Source organism: Microtus ochrogaster, unplaced genomic scaffold (assembly GCF_000317375.1).
Source record: "Microtus ochrogaster isolate Prairie Vole_2 unplaced genomic scaffold, MicOch1.0 UNK15, whole genome shotgun sequence".
Lineage (NCBI taxonomy): Eukaryota > Metazoa > Chordata > Mammalia > Rodentia > Cricetidae > Microtus > Microtus ochrogaster.
In genome coordinates, this window is record NW_004949113.1 from 2,400,759 (window position 1) to 2,416,497 (window position 15,739).

The window sequence follows — 15,739 nt, forward strand, 5'->3', positions numbered from 1 at the left end:
GGGATCTGCTTTTTGATTTTGATGTTACAAGGGGTTACAGTTAAGAGATCACATAAATCCCAGAAGAGACTTTGAACTTTGGACTTCTAAACATTATAGAGACTGTCAGAGACTATGAGGATTTTTGAAGTTGGACTTTATGCATTTTTTGCATTATGATATGACTATAAGTCTTTGGGGTCTAGGGAGTGGTATGTGGTGGTTTGAAAGAAAATACCCCCCCCCCAAAGGGAGTGTCACTATTAAGAGGCGTAGAGTGACTGGACCACAAGACACCTATGTAATCTTGCTGGAGGAAGTGCATCACTATGGAGGCAGGTTTTGTGTTATCATATGTGAACCACCCCGGTGAGACCAGTTCACTTCTTGTTGCTTTCAAGATGTAGAACTCTCAGCTCCATCTTCAGCTCCATGCCTACCTGTATGCCACCTGCCATGGTGGTAAAGAACTGAACCTCTGAACTGTAAGCCAGCCCCAATTAAATGTTCTTCTTTATAAGTGTTGTTGTGGTCATGGTGTCTCTTCAGAGCAATAGAAACCTTAAGTAAGACAGAATGGGGGGGGTAGTGCCCATGGACTCTTCACAACTGCTGAAGAGTCGCGCAATTGTGAGCTGCCTTGGGTGCTGCAGACCGAACTTGCCACCCTCAAGAGCAGTGTGTTCCCCCAGGTGTGGAACTGCCTCTCTAGACCCTTTCATCAGGGTTTGTGGTGCCTGTTGCCTAGAGGTGTTTTTATGTTTTTCTTAAGGTTATTTTTAATCGTGACTATTAAAAATGAAATAGAATTATTTCTAGAAACTGGAAGGAAACCATTATCAAAATTTGTGTATCCAATGTTAAATTATATAGCTTAATGAAAGTTTTATGACTCTTATGAACATTGCTTTGTATAAACAAATAGCAGTTGAAGGAGTCTGTGAGAGAGTTGGGCCAGTGAGAGGGCACCACAGTAAAAGTCCTTGCCGGCAAAGCCTGGGGGTGACATGAGGTTAGTCCTCAGAACGCAGGGCAGAAGAACTACCTTCTGAAGGCTGTCCTCTCATCTCCGTGTGCTCACCATGCACACATGCACTGTACACACACACACACACACACACACACACACACACACTGCACATACACACCATACACACACACACTGCACATACACACCATACACACACACACACTGCACATACACACCATACACACACACACACACTGCACATGCACACCATACACACACACCATATACACATACATACACACCAGACACATACACACACATTAAATAAAATTTAAAAATTTATAGAAATATTTAACAAAACATATAAGAGACCCAAAGGTACCATTTTGATTTTTTTTTAAATATAAGAGTACCTCAGCTTATAAGCACATAGTTTGGGGGCCTTTTACTACATTTCCAACCACATTTACACTCACACATGTGTATTTTTTAAGTTGGCAAGCCAAGAAATAAAGAATATAAAAATAGGAAAAAAATAAAGTAATAATTTCAGCATGAAAAAATCTGAAGTGGTAGCAGGTTTGTCACTTAGCTCTTTGTACCTACTTGGGGGTATATTGCGATTTTTCACCATGCTGTGTCAACATAGAATGACATTCATACAATCACATGGAAACAATTAGGAACATACATGATGAAACTTCATTGACAAAGTAAAACATTTTTATCTTTTTCTCTGGAAGAAACAAGATTAACTCTTGGGACATCTGGGAGAAGGCATTGTTTGGTCTGTAGATCTGTTTTGTTGAGTGTGTCTGGTCCTGTAAGGTGGCCATGTCAGTGTTTGGTCCAGTCCTTAAAGGCTCAGTTGTTGAATGTTGAGAAGAGAGTGTCCAGCAGCTGAGTCTGAGGGAGCCCGAGGTTCCAGGATTATTGATATAGTATATTGGGCTATATAGGTAACTGAGTGTGGTGGTTTGAATAGAATGGCCCCAATAGATTAATATATTTGAATGCATGGTCACCAATTGGTTTAATTGTTTGGAATGATTAGGGGATATGTCCTTGTTGGAGGAGGTGTCACAGGGATGGGCTTTGAGGTTTCAAAAGCCCCTTCTCTCTCTCTCTCTCCCTCCCTCCCTCCTTCCTTCCCTGTCTGTCTGCCACTTCTACTACTTGCTGATTAGATGTGAGCTCTCAGCTCCTGCTCTGGTGCCATGGTTGCTTGCCTGCTGCTGTGCTCCTCACTGTGAAGGTCAAAAACCCACCCTCTGAAGTTAGGAGCAAGCTCCCAATTAAATATTTTCCTTTAAAAACAGCCTTGGTTATGGAGTCTCTTCACAGCAACAAGAAAGTAACTAGAAAACTGAACTAATCAGTTTCAGGAATAATAGTTGTGGTAGCTTGAAGGGAAATGGCCCCCAAGTGGAGCGCCACTAATGGGAGATGTGGCCTTGTTGGAGGAGGTGTGGCCTTGCTGAGGAGGTGTGGTCTTGTTGGAGGAGGTGTGGCCTTGTTGGAGGAGGTGTGGCCTTGCTGGAGGAGGTGTGGCCTTGTCAGAGGAAGTGTTACTGTGGAGGTGGGCTTTTGAGGTCTCATACGTGCTCAAGCCATGCCCTGTGAAACAGTCCACTTCCTGTTGCCTTCTGATCAAGATGTAGCCAGGACCAATGCTTGCCTGCATGCCACCATGTCCTGCCATGATGATAATGGACTAAAGCTCTGAAATTGTAAGTGAGCCACCCCAATTAAATGTTTTTCCTTTATAAGAGCTGCCATGGTCATAATGTCTCTTCCCAGCCATAGAAACCCTAACAAAGACAACAGTCTTTGGACAATGAAAAGAGAGGAGTAGGTTTCCATCTTAGTTTCTTTTCCTATCTCTGTGATCAAATGCCCTGGCAGATGCATTTAAAGGAGAGAAAGACTGTATTCTGGCTCACAGTTTGAGGACATCCCGTCAAGGCCTTAGGAACCGTGTCTTCACTAAGGAAGATGGGTACAATGTATGCCCGTGTCCAGGTAGCTTTCTCTTTTTTATGCAGTCCAGTACCTAACCACAAGGTATGGAGCTGCCTTCCTTTAGGGTGGGTCTTCCCATCTCAATTGATCAAGAGCATCCTTACAAGCATGCTCAGAGTTATCTAATGCAACTTCTTCCTCAGGGGTATTCCTGGGGGCCTGTCTTCTGGGTCACTCTAGATCCTGTCACACTGACAATCAACAACCTGGCACAATGGAAAATTTTTACCTCTCAGGGGAATAGTAGGAGGGCAAGACTTATTGTGACATGGAGGTAAAAAAAACTGGATTTTTTTAAAAGTCCCCATGAGGCAAGAGAAAAATCAAGACAGAAACACATTTTGAGATGGGCAGTGCATGCTAACTAGTTGCTCCGTGATGGTGCAGCTCAGAGAACTCCCTCAATCTTCTTGTATTGCTGAGGGTCCATTTTTGAAAAAAATGGCACAGGACTCCAATTGTTCCTGTGTGCCCAGACATTTCCAGGGTGACTTTTTAGGATAAGAATGGCCAGATGACAGGCAACTGGACTGCAGAGTTCCCTTTTTTTTCTGCTTTGGCCTTTGTTGTAGGCCCCTTTCCTAGAGAACCGTGAAGACCTGCACAGAAGAGAGAAAAAGATTCAGGAACCCTACAGCTTGTACAGACGAGTACACTAGAGTGTTGGGGAGTCCCCTCCTTTAAAGCACCTCTCTCAAGTTGTACAAAAGAGGTTCAGTTGTGGGGTGGAACTGTAGTTTAATTTTTTATCCTTTCAAGCTTCTCCTCCTCCCCCTTAAATTTATCTATTTATTTTGTTTCATTTTGATTCATGTTGTACTAATTTATGTATTTGAGTGACTTTCCTGCCTGATCCTACGTGCACTGGTACCCAGGGAGGTCAAATGTTTATCTCCTTACTCTGCTGCCATACTCAAATGCCGCTTCTCTTCTGGTTCTGGCATGGGGATGTTTCTCCTTGTGCAGAATCACTATGTCTGTTAGACGTCTCCGAGCAGACCCCCACCAACATGCTTGCCTCCCACCGCCCTCCTTGCCTTCATTTGCACTGACAGTTTCTACCCGCAACGACTTTAGGTGTGTCAGATAGGAAGACAGGCTTTGCAGTGTTTTAGTTACTGTTCTATAGAATCTCCTGCAGTATCTGTCTAGTATATGTCTAATGCCTGCTGAAGAGAGCCACTCCTCTCTGTGGCTAGAGCTCTCCCTGCATCCCTTTGCATCACTCTGTATCATCTTTTGAACAGTTTTCTGTAGGTCTGCTTTAGGTACTGTCTGTGGAATTAACACCCTGATATAGGAATCCCGAGGCTTGGCATAGACAGGGACACCAAGCAGTATGTGGGGTTTCCCTCTTGTAAAAAAAAAAAAACAAACAAAAACATAAAAAATAACCCACACTCAATTCTCTATCAGCTAGTGATTGTGGGGAGAAGTATTAATCACAGGGTCATAGTTGGGTTATCCCAGGGTAGATTAATCAATGGGCATGGCTAGGAAGGGTTGGGACTGTTCTCAGAGATCCAAGGGGAAATAATGAGGCAAGAAATATTTGCTACCATTTGTGAGTGTGTGTGTGTGTGTGTGTGTGTGTGTGTGTGTGTGTAAGAGAGAGTTTAGTATATGTGTGTGTGTGTGTGTGTGTGTGTGTGTGTGTACTCACCAGCACCCTGGAACAAACACATAAAGTAATGGGTTGGTTTACATCAATTATGACCAGTACGGTCTCATCTTGGATCTGTTCACAATCTACAGACACCAGGATATAGGCCCCATGATATGAAGAAAACATGTCAGAAGCGAGAATGACAATTACATAAAAATCAATTTTTGTAACAGATATTTTTTTTCAAGTAAGAGCTTATACTTACAATCTTGGCACTTGGGAGGCCAAGACAAGAGGATTGTAGGGAATCTGAGGCCAAACGGGGTTATATGGTGAGTTCCAGGCCAGTTTGGGCTATATAGTGAGGCCCTTTCTCAAATAAATAACAAGACAAAACAAAACAATAAACAAAAACATTGTCTTTAACAAACAGACAACAGTAGCAACAAAAACAAAAAGAGAAATACAAATAATAATAAGAGGAAAAAGGAACTCACATAATACTCCTCAGACAGGCAGGCCCCACTCACAGGAGTATGTTTCTTAGAATCTTAAGCTGTTTTCACGTCTGTGTGCACAGTAGCAAAACTACCCAGAGCCCTGGGCTGGGCATGAGGTTCAAGGAAGGCAGCTGCTCCAGAACTATGATTTCCTCCCATTCTGTCAGGAACAATGTGTTATTTTGGTAACTCTTTATTCCCCACGCTGAAGCGTCCATGTAATTATTGAGTTCAATTTGGTGCTTCCATGCTATGTAATTACTCAGCTGTCTATGTCTCTGGACGCCATGAAAATAAACAATCATGAAAGTCCGTGGTGAAAAGCCAAGCTTTCCACTCACCTGACACGGATTCAGTACCAGGCTAAACAACAGTGAAACACTTCATTTTTCCTTCTATCGGCTGCGTGCATGAAAGCAAGCAGCGCACACTGGTTGGGCTGACTTCTCTTGGTTTATGCTGGAGCTTTCCATTCTGGCTTGTGAAAATCCCTATATGACACGAAAAATGGAGTGGTGAACAGATCAGAGTCCAAACACATCCATCCCTAAGTCCAGCTTAACTAGTGAGGGCACGGGCAGCTGCAAAGTCCTGCTTCATCTCTGGACCAGAGCAATTCTTTCGGACAGGGAAGAAAGAAGAATAGCAAAGTGTATTAAGGCAGAGCAAAGGCGTTGCTTCTGATCTAGACCTGTATTTGCCAGAATTCCTTGATTGTAAGTGACAGAAACTCAATTTCAGCCAGTTTAAGCGAAGCATTGGGTTATTAGTAAGAAATTGGGCTCCCTCTGAGATAAAAATGAACTCCTGGACTACATGATGCTCAGAGACTGGAGCTGACAATTGATGAGATCAAGATGCTATATTCTCTATCCATTTCTCCTTTTTGTTTCCCTTTGGTCTTGGCTCCATCCTTTTGGGTACCTTCTCAACATGGTAGGTGGTGATCTTCCTCAGCAGAAACTTTGTGATTCTACCTCTGTAGCTTCTGGTTAAGGAATAAGGGAGCCTTCCATGTCAGGAGACAGGCAGGTGAATCTCTGTGAGTTTGAGGACAATCTGATTTATAGAGTGAGTTCCAGATAAGGCTACACAGAGAAATCCTATCTCAACCCTACCACCAAAAACAAAACAAAACAAAACAAAAAAAACAAAAACAAACAAACAAAAACACAGAAATCACGTGAGTTCTGTAGCCTGGGTCTAGACACCCTTGCCACTCACTGTAGTTTTGAAGGGTAAAGATAATAAGATTGGGCCATCCTGGGCCCTATACCCAGCCCTACATGGGGAACAAGGTTTCTGACCAGAAGAAGATGAGGACCCAGACTGAGGAACACATCCTGGATTGGTGGAAATGGCCGGAGCCTCCAAATTCAGCTTTGTATAAGCTTAAAAGACATGGGGCTTAAGGAAATAATTCAGAACCAACAAATGAGCACTTTTTGTAGAATCTCAGAATTCAGGTTTCTGTTAGAGAAACTGGCATTTCTTTCTCATGGACTAGGATTTATTCTCTGGTGAGGTCATGCTGAAATGCATAAGAATTTCCTTCAGATTTACTTCCTGAAGAAGGCCAGTATCCAAAGCCTATGAGCAGCAGCAGGGAATGGTGACAGGAGGGACAGCCAAAGGCTTAGGGAGTTAGCGGAGATTGTTGTTGAGTTGAGGATTCAGGTTAAACAGCTGGCCCTGGAAAAGAGAACGTGGGTTGTTTCCTCCACACAGACAGGAGTCTCAGAGAGGGATCCATGTCTTGTCTGTCCTTCCCCTCTTTTGAAGATGTTTTTTTTTTTTTAAGGGAATTGTGTCTCTTTCTATAGATAGACAAACGGATGAAAATACGTGCCGAGTGGAGCTCCCTTTCCTGGAACAGTCACGAGTCAAGAACAGGACTGAGCACCAAATTTCACATGTGTTCCTTTGGTTCCTGTGCACAGGATTCTGGCTCATTTTTCACAAACCAAAGTCCCCTGGAGCCCAAGTTCACACGCTAACTCTTTATTAGAGAGAAAAAACTGGGGGACAGGGAGAATGGGACAGAGAAGGAAGGGGGGCTGCATGAGCTGGCCGTCGCTTTGTAAGTAGTAACCCCTGTGCTCCCGTGGGGCCCGTATTCTACAAGGTCATAAAGAAAGCTGCTGGTTAGACTGGTCCATCTGTCCTGTACCGGAAGAGTCTCTGCCAGTCTCCTTCTCCCGTTGGCCAAATGTTTGACCTGTGGGGTATGAACCCTTGTCCTTCAGATTGTACAGTGAAGAGTGTTTCACAGAGGCCAGATGAGGACATCCTGGGATAGGAGGCTGGGGTGGGTGGTGAAAACCTGAGTTATACTGTGAGACTGAGCCTGATCCAAGTGGGGTTGCCTCCCACAGTGCGTGCTGTCTGGACTAAGAGGCCCCGGAACCCAGAGGCAGGTTAGGCTGAAGAGAGTGTGTAAAATGGGAGCCACACCTCCCTGCAGCCTTCTTCTTCACAGTCATAATTTCAAAACCCAGAGAGATCTTTGAAGCCCCTTTCAGATAAGCAAATAAAACCACACAGTTTGAGACTTGTTACAAAACGCAGCCAATCACACCAGTTAACAAGGGAGCTTGGAACTTGCCCGCTCTCAATTCTTCCTGGTTCTCAAGCCCAGATCCCTATTTGCATTTGTGGCAAAATCTCCCAGACACCTTCTGCAGTGAGAAGCAAGTCAACAGCTCCTAAATATTCATGTGCTAATTAATGGCTCGATCTCAGTGGGTAGAGATTCGTCTATTAGAATCCATTTATCTTCATAACTTCTCTGCTGCTTTGGAGGCAGGCATAAACAGCCCATGATGTGCTGACAGGACCCATGAACGCCATCCACAGTCTGAGGGGGGAGCAGCTTTTCCTGCTAACGGAACTCAGAGGTGTGGCTTTAAGAAGACCGTAGGAAAGGCTGGTGCTTATGTGTATAGCCTTCCCTGTGCATAGCAGTACATGCCTGCTTGCACCGGGTGTCTTCATAGTAGGACCTGCAGAGCCTCTACTTCCTAGATGGAGCGTGACACAGAGCTAGAGGTACCATTCCGTGAGCAGAAGTATCCTCAATGCTCCTAATATTTTACTCTCTTTCAGATGGTGACATCAAACTCAGAAGTCCCCTTTCTTAAATTCCCTCAAATTTTTGGTAAAGATCAGGTTCGGAAGTAAACATTAAAGTTTACAGCCAGGTAGCTCTGCCATTTAGAGCCATGTTTTTGGAGAGCTTGCCTGAACTGAGAGCTAATGGATGCTCTGCGTTCTCCCAAATGGTGCGCATTTATTATTCTTGGCCTCTCACAGCGCCCCGCAGTCCTCCTACCCTAACATCCCTCTCTTATAAAAGCCGTCCCTAAGCAAGACACTGGGTTAAACTTTCCTTCCCCCGCCATAAATACTACGGGAAAAAGCATCTGTTGAGATCTGTTCAACATTATCCGTGTATATATAAAGGGGAAAGGGTGAGCACCCGCTCAAGAACGGAGATGGCATATGTTGGGATTTGAAATCTAAGCCTCATTGGTTAGACCCACCAACTCACCAATCTTTTTTCATGCCTTCATGAAGCCTTGAGAGATGGTGTTTACAGTTTAGCATCTAGTATACCTCATCTATAATGTGTTGGCTTAGACAAATTGCCCATGTACCTCAAAGGCATATGCTGGGCTAAAATAAATAGAGAAATCTGGAAGCGTGTTTAAAACGCTAAAGGATGAGTTGGAGCGATGGCTCAGTGGTTAAGAGCACGGACTGCTCTGGCAGACAAATTGGGTTCCCAGCATGCACACCAGGAAGCTCACACCTGCCCTGAGCTCCAGCTGCATGGGATCCAATGCCTCTGGCCCCTGCAGGCACTGGCGCAGAAGTGGACATACTTACACAGACGCAGATACATACATATTACTAAAAATAGTGCACACCTTTATCCCAGCACTCAGGAGACAAAGGCAGGTAGATCTCTGTGAGTCCAAGGCCAGCCTGGTCTGGCCTACTTGACAAGTTCCAGGCCAGCAAGGGCTATATGGTCTAAGACAAAAGTAAGCACAAACCATGGAAAAAACAGCAACAACAAAAGTAGCTAAAGGATATGAGGAAAATGGGGTGACCGGCCTTTCTCTGTCACTGTTGATCTGTTTCCCTCCACGTTCTGGGGTGTTATTTGTGTCTCCCCAAGTGACCCTTGCTTCTTCCACACTTGAGACATACGGTGCTCCAGGAAAGAGGTGTCTGCACATCTCCCCATCCGACCTTCAGAGCTCTGTGATGGAGCTACAGCTGGCTGATCTCCTGCTTCGAGGGAAAGAGTGTCTGCCGTGGACTCCTTTGCCCAGAACTGCGCAGGAAGTTAGAAGGCAGCTGAGTCCTCTGCTGGCTCCACATCACACCAGACAGCATTCTGCACTCAGAGGGAGTTGGTATTGGCGCGCATGCGTGCGTGCGTGCGTGCGTGCGTGTGTGTGTGTGTGTGTGTGTGTGTGTGTGTGTGTTCTTCTGTGTATACACATGTATTGGCTGGCCCACATGCTGTAGAGGCCAGAGGTTGATATCGGTGTCTGCCTCCTAAATTGTTTCTTCACCTTATTTTGGGGAGACAGGGTCTGTCACTGTCCCTGGGGCCCACTGATCTGGCTAGACTGGCCAGTGAGCCCCCAGTATCCTCCTATTTGCCTCCATACTGGGATGCCAGACACACATTACTGTGCCGGCTTTCCTTTGTGCACGGTGGATATTGACTCAGGTAAGCACGTCTGTATAGAGAACTCTTTACTGACTGTACCATCTTCCCAAACCAGGGCTTTGAATCGGGGTCTCCTTTTGTAACCCAGGCTCCCCTCAGACTCATAATCCACCTGACTCAGCCTCTTGAGCCCCAGGAATACAGATGTTCTCTATCACTCCTAAGCTCTGGCAAGAGGAAATCTTGACACTCTGAGCTGGGCAGCCCCTGGGACTGGAGGACAGAGGAGCTTCCAGGAGATTTCTTGTCAAGGCCCAGTTAACGCCTCACGTCTGTGCTGCCACACAGTGTTTCCACTCTGCTGTCTGCTCCCAACCCTCCCAATACCAAGTCCAGAATGAGCTCACGCCAGACAGGAAGAAGGAAGGAAACCCAATGTGGCTTCTGAAGCTTGTTCTTGGCTTAATTATCACCTCTGTGGTTTATAACACTTTTAGACTGATTATGTCACATACAACAATAATTTGCAAGGGACATGGATTTTCACTTGCTAATGCCTTTCATGAGTTGATGGCTGCTGCCGGGCAGTCATGACTATGGGGGGTTCTTTAGATCAGGACTCAGGATCCTGTCTTCTAAAGGGCCAGATAACAAAGAATTGAAGCTTTGTAGCATGTTGCTCAGCGATTCCCTCGTAGTAGGAAAGCTGCAAAACACTCCCGTGTGTTACCAAAGCTTTATTTCCCAAACAGTGATGGGTCGGGTTTGGTTTGTAGTGCATTTTCCAGCTCTTCACTCTGTCTTAAAATATGCATGGTAAAATATTGAAATATCTGTGTGCAAAGCTTTATATGGCAATATCTATATAATACGTAATAAAGGAATGCGATCCTAATTGTGAAATCCTGACATGTGTGCTTTGTTCCGCCAACAGCCAACAGCCATTCAGCAACAGTAATTATGCGATAAACGTGAACTTCTATATGAGTGAGCTGAATATTTAGCAAATATTCTTAAAATGTTCGGGACAATAGGTAGTCTCTCTGAATATTTAGCTTTAAAAACTTCTAATTTTGCCTGAATTATTTAAGCTGACTGGCAAGTCTTAGCTTGGGAATCGGGTGTCAAACTGGCAAATCTGCTCTGTTTCCAGAGCCAATGATCACCAAGCTCCAGCCACCTGCTCTGTGCCCCAGGCTGGGCAGGTGCGATTCAGGGAGCAACAGTCCCGCTTCCAGACAGCCATGGTCTCCAAGGGTTACCAAAGCCAGTTCTCCCCTCTGCTGCTGTCACTTCTGTTTCCATGGAAATGGGCACCTCCTAAGCTAAAACAAGGTACCTAAGTTTTGAAACAGTGATTGTTTGGGCTCTTTTAGCTTCTATAAAAATCACAGTTAGTAGCCAAGGACCACTGTTTAGATCATGACTCCTTCATCTCTGAGACAGGATGCCAGGTTTCGCACAGTGGCCTTATCTATAAAAATAGGTGGGATAATTGTGCCTGACTCATAAGAACGTCACAAGGTTCTGCATGCAGCGCACTGAGCACATAACTTGATGCTGGAGAAGCTTCAGATTAGTAAAGACAACTAGGAAATGGCAGATGTTGCACAGGCGTCAGAACGACATTACAGAGAGACAAGACTGGCAGATGGGATGTTTCCACTGAAAGTGAAGTGAGAAAGTAACTCACCGGTGCGTCCTCAGTAGCTTAGAAACATACGAAGAGAAAAACTGGACACGACACTGTAACCTGGGTCCTTCTTTATAAACTCAAATTATTGTTTTTGTCTTTGCGAAGTTGTTTTATGTTCTATACTCAACTTCAGCATCTGTTGTTATGCCCTGTTCTATATCACTACATTTTGTGTGTGTTTAATATTTTATGATCTGGGGGAATCTCAAAGAGAACCCAGAAGCAGGTTTTCTGGGGGCAGAAAGCTGTTTGGGGTACATGTGATATAAAAGGATGCCTGTGTGTAGGGTGGATATAGCCTTCTGTGTTGTTCTAGGTTCACTATTCTGGGGATAACTGGCGCTGTCTCCTCTTTCTCTCTCTCTCTCCAGGATGGAGCCAATGGGCCAACTCCAGTGCTGATACCAATGGCATTCGTTGACTTACCTGTGTATGACACAGAACAGTCAGGATCGAAGACGTGACCCAGCCACTGTAGCGACAAGCAGTGGTCTAGCCAGAAAACAATGGGCTTGTTTCTGCCCTTTCTCATCTTAGCTGGAGGTACTCTCTCTCCACCTGTGATGGCTATTCTTGGTGGTCAACTTGACTACATCTGGAACAAAGACCCAAAGTAGAGGCACACCTGTGAGGATTTTTGTTTAATTTGAAGTAGGATGATCCACTCCGAACTGGATGGTTGAGTTAGGAAGATACACGGCTTTTATCTGGATCTTAAGGTGGGAAGACTCACCTTTCATCTGGGCCACGCCTTCTCCTGGAAGCCTATAAAAGGACATGGAAAAGGGAAGCCTTTGCTCTTTACCAGTTTGCTCTTGCCTTGCTAGCAAGTTCATTCCTTCACTGGCATTAGATCCTACATCGTCGGGGTTCGAACATACACTAAAGACCAGCGAGACATCCAGCCTCATTGAGCAACTACTGGATTTGTGGACTTTCCATTCACAGCCAGCCATTGTTGTATTAGCTGGACCACAGCCTGTAAGCCATTCTAATAAATCCCCTCCATCTATATCTGTATCTCTGCCTACCATCTATCCATACCTATTCACTCTATAGGTCCTGTTACTCTAGAGAACCATAATATACCACACTTCCCCTTTGTTCTCTCCATAGCAAAACACTATCTTAGATGATTAAAGGACTTTTAAGTGGGATTCCTATCATGATATAGAAATTAGAAGATTATTAAAAGCAACATTTCCAAGTAGTGGTGATACATTTTCTTTCTGAAGAGCCATAAAGCAGAACATTTCAATCCCCTAGTGATGTTTAAGCCTTTCCAGTCATTGGTTCCTCTTCTGGGAACTTATCCTGAGGAAATAATCCAGCATGTTGACAAAGATCTCCCTTGAACTATTATATTTTCCATCGTAGGAGGGAAATCCACAGGGGAGTGAACAGTTGTGTGCTGCACAGCATGTTTCTATACTTGGGATGTGCAACCCTGAGATGCTTAGAATTTTTTGACAAATTTTTGTGTCATAATTAGCTTTTTAAAAAAATCAAGATTTTGATTCAAAAATATAATCTATTCTTATTTGTTATAGCAAACATATAATGTAAAAATGATAAGAAATGGGTCTAGAGAGATGGCTCAGTGGATAAAATATTTGCCATGCAAGTATGAAGCCCTACATTCAATAGCCAGAGTCTTTATAAAAAGCCAGACATGGTATCATGCACTTGTGATCTTGGTGCAGGCAAAGACAGGTGGGACCCTGGAGCTCAGTGGATAGACACTCTAGCCAAAACCACAAGTTCCAGGTTCCGTAAGACACTCTACTTCAAAAGACATGATAGGAGACTTTCCAGTATCAAATGCTGACTTTTAAGCTGTTGCCAGCACACATGCATAATACACACACACACACACACACACACACACACACCCCACACAGACGGACGGACAAAGGGAGGGAGGGAGGGAGGGAGGGAGGGAGGGAGAGAGAGAGAATAAAATAAAATGGATCACACCAACAAGAGGGTTATAATTTATTTTAAAGTTAATGTCTACATATAATTAATGTATGAATCCACTTTGCAAGCTGCCCAGGGATGGGTCCATTAGGGCGTTGTTCTTGATTTCCATTGTAACTTAAAGAGAAACTTGCACAATGTCCTGAGCTCTTGATATCCTGCAGATGAAGCAGAATGATATCCCCAAATTCCTTACTGCAGGAACCCCCTGAGGGGGCACCCACCTTGACTTGCAGGGGAAGCAATTCGTTTACAAAAGAAAAAGGCCTGGCATCTACATCTGAAGAGGACCTGAGAGAAGCTGTTGTTTGCAGCTTGTGCTATTGTTGCCACTGAGAACCCTGCTGATGTCAGCATCAGCCTGCAAGCCCTGCTGAAGTTTGCTGCTGCCCCTGGAGCCAATCCAGTTGTTGGCTGCTTCACCCCTGGAGCCTCACTAACCAGATCTAAGCAGCCTTCAGGGAGCTACAGCTGATAGTGGTGACTGATCCCAGGGCTGACCACCAGTCCCTCAGGGACACCTTATGTCAACTGCTTGCCAACGCTCTGTGTGTCACAGACTCTCCCCTGTACTATGTGGACATTGCCTTCCCATGCAGCAAGGGCGCTCACTCGGTGGGTCTGATGTGGGATGCTGGCCCAGGAAGTACTCCACATGCGTGGCACTATCTCCTGTGAGCACCCTTGGAGGGTATGCCTGATCTTTACTTCTCTAGAGACCCAGAGGAGATTGAGAGGGAGGAGCAGGCTGCTGCTGTGAGGCTGTGAGCACGAGGAATTTCAGGGCGAATGGATGGCATCAGCTCCCGAGCTCACTGCTGTTCAGCCAGAGGGGCAGACTGGTCTGAGGTGTGCAGGTGCCCTCTGTACCCACCCAGCAGCTCCCTGCTGAAGACTGCAGTGCCCAGCCAACCTCTGAGATCTTCAGATCCCACTCTGCAGATGCTGGAGCAAAGGGGAAAAGGTGGAAGGAAAATAAAGCTCCTCAAGGCTGAAGAAAGTGAATAATTGAACAGCCACAGTGAAGCCATTACCTTTTGGCCACTCCACACAGGCCCACCACCTTCTCCTCTGAGGTAACACGTGACATTGGTTTGGGTGTACTGAACTTTTGAAACAATCTCTTCATTATTCTCTGTGTTCTTTTAGTTTTTCTGTATTTCTATAACAGCATATGTATGGGTATTTTATGTAGCCAGAAACATTTTGAAAGTAAAGTGAAACTTTAAATAAAGATACCATCTTACGCCCATCGGAGGAGAATATATATAACAATTCATGCGGTCACACTGTTTGCTGGGATGTGAGAACGGAGTGGAGATTGTTGCAGTATTTCTAGCCTGAGTGTTAATTGACAATTGCTTTAGAAACTGTGAAGCTGAGGGTGCCTCTTTCTGACTTAGTGGTGACAATTCTAGGTCCATGTCCTGGAGACGAACTCACAAACATAGAAACCTTTCAGCTAAGGGACATGGGTTACATCCTCCGACAGGAAAACGCAGGAACAGAGTAAATGTTTCTCTGTGGAGAACTAAAGAGATGAGTGTGTGGGTCACGCGGAGCCGTCCACTGGCCCTGAGGTCAGAGTGGTTTCTGGAACTTCTTGTTGGCTTTGGTTATTCCCTCCTGTCTAAGCCGCTGTCTACCTTCCAGAACCATTCTTTGTGTTCAGACCCCATTATCTGTTTCTTCCTCAGCACCAAGTCCAGGGTGAGATCAGGCCAGAGAGGAAAGAAAACAGCAATCCGATATTTCTGCAAGTTTTTCCTAAACTACGTCACATATATAATTTCTAACATCTTTTGATGGTTCATAGTTACATCGTGTGGATCCCTGAGTGCTTTATACGGGTTGCCCAGGAGACCGAAAGTGGTGAAGTTGCTGTCCTGCCATTTGCCATCCCTGAATTGAAGTGGAGTGAATTATATCTGTATATTATAAAGATAAAGCATGTATCCCCTTACTTATCTAAAACTTAGATCTATTTCAGTGTTACACATAATACTAAGATGTCTGTTACAATTAGCTTCAGTTGTCAACCTGACATACCCAGGAAGACAGAATCTCAGGGAACTGCCTCCATCTGATTGGTCTGTGAGCCTATCAGTAGGGCATTTTCTGTGAAACCTAGGTAGATGGATGTGTGCCATATAAAAAAGTGATCAGAGTTCGTTCATATGAGAGCCACCTTTCCTAGATAAGCGTAGCTCCCACCCCTCCTCAAAGAAGCCTCTCTTTGCGGCAAATGGAGAAAACCATGACTGGACACACTGCAGAGATGAGCCGGTCATGACTGGAC

General features: G+C 44.8%; 1 pseudogene; it reads left to right on the forward strand.

The window, feature by feature from the left end:
* The first annotated feature begins 13,577 nt into the window (after nucleotides 1–13,577).
* Nucleotides 13,578–14,435, forward strand: LOC101994734 (annotated as a pseudogene).
* The last annotated feature ends 1,304 nt before the right edge of the window (nucleotides 14,436–15,739 follow it).